The sequence below is a fragment of the Pseudophryne corroboree genome, chromosome 5 (genome assembly GCF_028390025.1).
Source record: "Pseudophryne corroboree isolate aPseCor3 chromosome 5, aPseCor3.hap2, whole genome shotgun sequence".
Lineage (NCBI taxonomy): Eukaryota > Metazoa > Chordata > Amphibia > Anura > Myobatrachidae > Pseudophryne > Pseudophryne corroboree.
In genome coordinates this window covers 727852551-727860958 of record NC_086448.1, presented here as the reverse complement: position 1 = coordinate 727860958, position 8408 = coordinate 727852551, and the positions used below count along the sequence as shown (strand labels likewise).

At 49.2% G+C, this 8408-nt stretch overlaps 1 long non-coding RNA gene across 1 annotated transcript; it reads left to right on the top strand.

Moving 5' to 3' along the window:
- The first annotated feature begins 1842 nt into the window (after window positions 1-1842).
- LOC134929374 (uncharacterized) lies at window positions 1843-7426 on the top strand. Its single transcript, XR_010178518.1, has 2 exons — window positions 1843-2080; window positions 5626-7426. It is a non-coding gene; the product is annotated as an uncharacterized LOC134929374 (long non-coding RNA).
- The last annotated feature ends 982 nt before the right edge of the window (window positions 7427-8408 follow it).

The following is an 8408-nucleotide window of genomic DNA, read 5'->3' as shown; positions in this document are numbered from 1 at the left end:
GGCTATTGCCCAGGGTGCTGCAGCGTGGAGGCACAGCCGCAGTCATCCCCCACCAGCATCTGCTGAGAGGCACATTTTGTGCTGCCTCTTTTTACTTTCGCCCAACAGCCACTGGGCACTAGGAACTAGCGCTTCACGCATTTTAAAGGTTGCGTCTACTGCACATGCGCAAGTCACAGTTTTATCTTTCCTCCACTCCGCGCTCCTGAGGAAGAGGAGCACAAAGAGGATCATTACAGCCTGTCAAGAAGAAGGAAACTAGGAGGCGCTTGGGGAGGGGGCTAGCTCAGGAGGCTGGAGTGACACGGGAGGCTGGAGTGACAGGGTTATGGGCTGGAGTGATACAGGAGTCTGGAGTGACACGGGGGTAGGAGGCTGGAGGACCCAGGGTAGAAGGCTGCAGTGATGGGGCAGGAGGCTGCAGTGACAGGGCAGGAGGCGAGTGATACAGGGCGCTGAAATGACAGAGGGGTTTAGAGGCCAGAGTAAGGGGTCTGGAAGCTGTTGTCTAATCACATGTAGGAACTCCAGCTGTGCTGGCCTCACCTGATTGGTCTAATAAGACTGGGAGCTGGGCAGGAGGCTGGAGTGACACAAGGGGCAGGAGACTGGAGTGACAGGGCAGGAGGCTAGAGTGACACGGGGCAGGAGGATGTAGTGACACACGGTGCAGGAAGCTGGAGTGACCAAGGACAGGAGTCTGGAGTGACACAGGAGGCTGGAGTGACAGGGAGCAGAAGGCTAGAGTGGCAGGAGACTGGAGTAACACAGGGCACAAGGCTGGAGTGACATGGACCAGGAGGATGTAGTGAAACGGGGCAGGAAGCTGGAGTGATCAAGGACAGGAGTCTGGAGTGACACAGGAGGCTGGAATCACAGGGAGCATGAGGTTAGAGTGGCAGGAGACGAGTAACACAGGGCACGAGGCTGGAGTGACAAAGGGGGCAAGATGTTGGAATGACAGGAAATAGGAAGCTGGAATGGAAGGGACATATGTTTGGTTAAACATCTGACATTGGTTATATTCCTACATAAACAGGCATCTTCCAGACCATGAATAGTGAATACTGACTGAAGACACTGTCCATATAGATAAGGTTTTAAGGGGGGCACCAAAGTGACTTTTTGCCCTGGTCTCTACTTAGTGACAAAAGGGGCAGGAGGCTGGAGTGACACAGAGACAAGGTTTGAGTGACAGAATAGGATGCTGGGGTGTCACAGGGTGCAGGTGGCTGGTGTGATAAATGGGGCAGGAGACTGGTGTGACACAGGGGCAGAGGGCTGCAGTGACGGGACAGAAAGCTGAAGTGACACAGGGCCAGGAGGATGGAGTGACACAGGATGCCAGAACTTTAGGGGACATGGGGCAAAATGTGACACGGGGGCACAAGTCTTACTGTAAGATAGTGACATTGATTATATTCCTACACAAACAGACATCTTCTGGACCATGAATAATGAATACCAACTGAAGACACTGTCTGGCCAGGGAGGATCAATTTTTTCAGAGGTTCCCCTTTGCAGAGAAACCAACTGTGTCAGGAACACTGGAACAGACCCTCCAACATGACCCGCCCCACTAGGTACAAAATGCTCTGTTTCTGGACTTCCCTCTTAATTTATGATTTCCATCACCTGTGTTGAACTAGGTAAATGATAAGAAAGCTGTTTCTTCACAGGTGATAGCAATAATAAATTAAGAGGGAAGTCCAGAAACAGAGCATTTTGTACCTAGTGGGGCGGGTCATGTTGGAGGGTATGCTGGAATAGTGTTTGAGGGCAGGTATGTTTGTCCCAGGTTCTTGTCCTACATGATTTAGAATAAAGAAACTTCCAGGAAAATGTTTGTTTTGTTAGCAGCTTTTCAGTCTGTTGGAAAAGCTGGATAAGGGTCCTGGGAGAGAAAGAGGGGGCAAGTTCCAGCCATTGGGCCCAATTCGGGTCTTTGGCCTCACAGAGGGCTAATCAGGGCTTCCAGCTGTGTAAGAGTATTATAGGGCTGCTAGCCTGATCAGTGTGTGCAGACTGCCTGAGGAGAAACTGCAGAATCTCTGTGAGGAAAACCTGCGGCCTTATACAAGTGAGCCACACAGTACTTACTGGAAAAACTCTGTGTTTTGTGTAGAGACAGGAATGTGCATCTTGTGTATAGTTAGTGCTGGACAAGCAAGGCATTTTCTTTTGATTGTTATTTTTTGCTTAATAAAATTGGTAGCGGCCAGTTGCACCACAAAACTGGACTTGTATGGTCTCTCGGCTGCAGCACACTGCTGTCTACTCCAGTAGATGGCGCCTGTTCCCCTACAGCAGGCATGTCCAAATTGCGGCCCTCCAGCTGTTGAGAAACTACACATCCCAGCATGCCCTGACACAGCTTTAGCATTATCTGACCGCAAAACTGTGTCAGGGCATGCTGGGATATGTAGTTTCACAACAGCTGGAGGGCCGCAGTTTGGGCATGCCTGCCCTACAGTGTTACACAACATATACTGTAAGTAAGGTGTATTTTTATTTAGCACATACAAAAAAACAGTATATATTTTTTTAAGGGGGCACCAGAAGGGACTTCTTGCCCTGGGCTCTACTTAGTCTAGAACTGGAACATTTTAAGGTGCACGTATAGAAAAGATACAGATGTGTCCTTAATACGCCACACAGCCAGAGATGCCTGGTGCGAGTGAGCCTACAGGTCCTGTGCAACTCTGCTAGTCTGGTTACCCGAAAATGCTTCTAAATGTAAATGTGATGCTGCTAGGACGCAGCACCAGACAGTGCTGATTAATTTGATATTTGATACTTGATACTAGCTATATTTACCAGTGTTTTTGCACGGTGGCGTGCATCGACATGGGTTTTTAGTTAGTGGAAACGGCTCAACACTGGTTGAGTGACCCTGGAATCCTACCCGGATAGCTACCTGGGTAGAACACGGTAATGACTTGGGTAAATGTGCAATGGAAACTGGCATTACCCGTGTTTTCAGACCCGAGTAACGCTCTGAGACGCTGATTGGTGCTTCTGGGGCACAGGAAGATGATGTCATCCCTGGGAGACACGCTGGCACATGCAGGCACCGCAGCAGCTTGCAAACAAACGCGGATGCAAGTCGCTGTGCACATCTATTGTAGCAGCTTGCAAACAACACTACGCTAGGCACATGCAGGCATTGAGGCAGCTTGCAAACAAACAGACACTCTGAAGTCACGCTGGGCACATACAGATATTTTTATTGCAGCAGCTTCCAAACAAACAGACGCTATACAACAGCAGAAGCTCCAGCACAGCAACATGGCTACCCATACCTGGTCAGACACAGAGATAAAAGAGCTGCTTAATATTCGGGGAAAGGAAGAAATTAGAAGGCATGTGACTGGAACAGTTAAGGATGCTATCGTGTATAAGAACATATCCCTTATGCTCAGGGGTGTAGCGAGGGCGGTTCCAGTGGAGTGCGAGCTCCAGGTGCCAAAAATGTCAGCGGGCGCCGCACTGTCAATATGAAAGCGTTCCCGCTGTGATTCTGTGGGAGCTCCTTGCAGCCTCTCCCCTTCAGCGTACTGCCCTGGAGCTCTGACGGCAGACACCCTAGCCTGGACGATTGACAGCGCGGCACCCTAACAAAGGAAGCACCCGAGGAGAAGACCAGGCATCAGTGACCGGTTGGGCCGGGGGGAAGGGTTACAGATGGCCCCCAGGCCAGTCCCATTTTCCGCACCTTGGCCTAGCCTGATATCCATAGCTGCAGCATGGGCCGTGCTTTACGATGCGCCTGGTCCCCGCAGTCTCCTGTTCGCGGTGGAAAAGCAGACACTAGTCATCTGTGGAGAAGAGGAGTCCGGCTCTGCCAGGAGCCCCAGCGATAAGAGTGGGTGAGTTATCCCTTGGGGAGTGGGGGTTTGAGAGACTTTATGCTGGGCTGCACTGCTGCTGCCCCTCCCTGGCTTGTCATCTTCATCTCGAGCAGTGCAGCCTGACTCACCCACCACCTGTCAGGACTAACATGCTGGGAGTCTCCCTGAGTTGCCCCCAGCCTGCTGGAGGGAGCAGGAAACTTTACAGGGCTTTGACAGCCACTGCTTCATGTGCCCCTGTGCTGCCCCCTGTGCCCTCCCCATTCTACCCAGCACTGCCAGCAGCTCCCTCACTTGTGCTGCCCCAGTACCCTACCCCTGCTGCCCAGCACTGGCAGCAGTTCCCACACCTGTAACCCCCTGTACCCTCCCCATTCTGCCCAGCACTGCCAGCAGCTCCCTCACTTGTGCTGCCCCTGTACCCTACCACTGCTGCCCAGCACTGGCAGCAGTTCCCACACCTGTAACCCCCTGTACTCTCCCCATTCTGCCCAGCACTGCCAGCAGCTCCCTCACTTGGGCTGCCCCCTGTACCCTCCCCATGCTGCCCAGCACTGGCATCAGCTCCCACACCTGTACCCCCCTGTACCCTCCCCATGCATCCTGCCTTAGTACTGATTCTAGGTCAGTATATGGGTGCACAGGGTGTAGTATGTGCTGCTGGCGGTCGGGTTCCCAGCGCCCAGCATACCGGCACCAGGATCCCGACTGCCGGCAGTGGGGCGAGCGCAAATGAGCCCCTTGCAGGCTCGCTGCGCTCGCCATGCTGCGGGCACCAATGCACTCTACGTGTGCCACGCTATTTATTCTGCTTCCAGGGGGGTCGTAGACCCCCAAGATGAAGAATAGTTGTCGTTTGTTTTGTTGTTGGGTTTTTTTTTGGTTTTTTTTTGGGGGGGCGCCGCAGCCACACAAGCTCCAGGCACCATGGCTGCACGCTACACCTCTGCTTATGCTGGCAGAAAGAGGCATCCAAAAATCCCAGCAACAGGTTAACAAATTGAAGGCACTACGCAGACAATTTACTAAAGTACACGACCATAACCGCAAGAAAAGTGGCGCTGGGCGTATGGAATGGGCATATTATGACCTATTCTATAGTGTCTTTCGGCAAAACTGCGATAACAAATCCCATAGCACTATCATCATCCAGCTGTGCCAGGCGCCAGATGTCAGTAGACGAGGACCGTGAGGAAACACAGCACAGCCTTCCCAGCTCACAATGCAGCCCACCATCCCCGCTCCTTATACCAGACAGCAATTTCGAAGAATCAACCACCAACGATGATTCCATCAGCGCAACTATTGAGGACGTACCAGAGTCTCAGGCGGAGATGTCGCAACCCCCCAAGATCACGACTTTGCGCTCAAATAGTAAGTATTACCATTTACATACATACCACTGTACAGCAGGGGTGTAAAAACTCCAGGCCCTCCAGATTATGTAGAACTACACATCCTAGCATGCCCTGCCACAGTTGCAGCAGTTCCTATAAAAAATCTATGTAAAGGCATGCTGAGATGTGTAGTTCCACAACAGCTGGAGGGCTGCGAGTTTAAGGCTAATTTCTCAACAAGCTTTAGCTATTTCAGTAGCAGTGAGGGTGCTCCAGTCAACACTGTGGTTTTGCCGTGTCAATGATTGGCGCATGGTAATGTTGCAGAGTATAGCTAGTGTGCAGGTGGGAGAAGGCCACAAACACGTATATGCTACCACTGCTATTTTTATATATAATGATTGTTGATTACATTTTTTTTTGTTCATCCCCTTCAGTCTACAACGTTCTACAGTGGAAAAGGAAACTGAACAAAACAGAACAAACGGTCAGAGCAATGACGTCCATTATCGTGGAGCACCTGCGTGAGGCAGATAGTGAGCTGAATTCCCAGGAAGATGCACGTATTGAGAGATATCTTGCTTCCGAAAAGGAAATGCATCAATCATTTATGACGCAGTTAATGGGCATGAATGATAGGCAGATGTCATTTTTTGAGCGCATGTTTGCACGTACTCTAGGGAATACCACACAAGCACAACAGCAAGTCACAGCTTACCCACAGCACTCATATGGTCCATACAACTATGAGTCTCCCACAAGTCCCGCAATCTTCAGAATATCGGGTGTATAGACAATTGCCTTAAATAAGGCCAGCTGTTGATAAAACAATGTTTATGTGTTAAGGTTCTGTTTGCCTTTTTATATGTTATAATGGGCCTAATTCTGAGTTGATCGCAGGAGCAAATTTGTTAGCAGTTGGGCAAAACCATGGGGGTGATTCCGAGTTGTTCGCTCGCTAGCTGCTTTTAGCAGCATTGCATACGCTAAGCCGCCGCCCTCTGGGAGTGTATCTTAGCTTAGCAGAATTGCGAACGAAAGATTAGCAGAATTGCAAATAGAAATTTCTTAGCAGTTTCTGAGTAGCTCAAGACTTACTCCTACACTGCGATCAGCTCAGGCCGTTTCGTTCCTGGTTTGATGTCACACACACGCCCAGCGTTCGGCCAGCCACTCCCCCGTTTCTCCAAACACTCCCGCGTTTTTCCCTGACACGCCTGCGTTTTTCCGCACACTCCCAGAAAACGGCCAGTTTCCGCCCAGAAACACCCCTTTCCTGTCAATCACACTCCGATCACTTCACCGATGAAAAATCTTAATTCGGACGTGAGTAAATCTACTAAGTTTTGTGCTAAAATACTAACCGCATGCGCACTGCGTACCATGCGCATTTTTGCCTTAATCGCTCCGTTGTGAAAATCGGCAACGAGCGAACAACTCGGAATGACCCCCCATGTGCACTGCAGAGGGGACAGATATAACGTGCAGAGAGAGTTAGATTTGGGGGGGGGGGGGGGGGGTGTATTCAAACTGAAATCTAAATTGCAGTGTAAGAATAAAGCAGCCAGTATTTACCCTGCACAGAAACGAAATAACCCACCCAAATCTAACTCTCTCTCTGCAAATGTTATATCTGCCCCCCTGCAGTGTACATGGTTTTGCCCAACTGCTAACAAACTTGCTGCTGGGATCAACTCCGCATTACCCCCATTGTTACCTCAAAGATGTGCGGCAGTGGGATCCAAATATTGTGATTACCTTGATACCTACAAAGCCAAACGTTAGGGGATTTTTACAGTGTGTTCTGTTTGTACTTTACTCTTTTATATTGTTACCTCAGAAAGATGTACGGCAGTGGGATACAAATATTGGGGTTACCCTGATACCTAGAAAGCCAAACGTTAGGGGATTTTTACAGAGTGTTCTGTTTGCACTTTACTCTTTTATATTGTTGCCTCAAGGATGTGTGGCAGTGGGATCCAAATATTGGGGTTACCCTGATACCTGCCAAACATTAGGGCAGGTGTCTACAACATGTGGCCCTCTAGCTGTTGTTGAAATACATAGCAAGGCATGCTGGGACATGTAGTTCCACAACAGCTGGAGGGCCTGCGTTATGGGGATTTTTACAGAGTGTTCTGTTTGCACTTCAATATTTTATATTGCTACCTCAGAAAATGTGTGCCAACTGTTTAAAATCAAAAATATACAACCAGTAACGTTTGAATAATTTTTATAACTGAGAATTTTTTTAAAAACAAACACAAAAACTTGTCTGTCTTCTCTATCTACTGCAACATTGAGGGAAGATTGGCTGCAATGGTGGCCCTTATGCACTCGCTGGCTGTGTCATGCCTCCCCACCAAGCCTGATGCATTATGTACAGTGACCCCTGCCCCATGATCATGTACATTCCACTCGGGGAGAAAGTTTTCCTTTTGTATCTCACAGATATTATGGAGAATGCAGCAGGCTGCTACTATATCTGGCATGATTTTCAAGTCCACATCATTGCTCTTCATGAGGCAGCGCCAGCATCCTTTTAAACGCCCAAATGCATTCTCTACTACCATACGGGCCAAACTTAGGGCATGGGTGTATGATGTCTGTTCGGGAGATAACTGAACATGCTGGGTGCAGCCCTTCATCAGCCAGCGCTGTAACGGGTATGCTGCATCACCAATGAGGTTGCCTGGGATGTCCACACCATCTACGATCACTGATTTCTGTTAATAAAATAATAATATTCCAGGGGTAAAACATGAATATTGGTTTATGTGCGAACATTAGTTTAAGGAGTAAATAATCTTACCTCTTGAGGGAAAAGCCATCCACCGAGCTTGTCCTCAGCAATATTGTACAGATCGGAGTTGGTGAGAACCCTCACATCATGTGACTTGTCCGGGCCACCCTATGAAGACATCTGTGAAACTAAAAATAAAGTTTTATTACAGTTTATGCATCATCAACAAAAAAGCCCAAGCCTATTTCAAACACATTAGTGAAACAGTGCTTACCAGTATTTGTGGTCCACTACGGCTTGCAGGACAATGGAATGCCAACCCTTGCGATTGCAGTAGTCTGCTGGGTTGTCACGGGGGGTGATGATGGGAATGTGGGTCCCATCTATGGCACCAGCACACTGTGGGTAGCCACACTTCTTAAATCCATTTATAGTCTCATCTAGCCGCTGTCCTTGTGGCAAGGAAATAAAGCGATG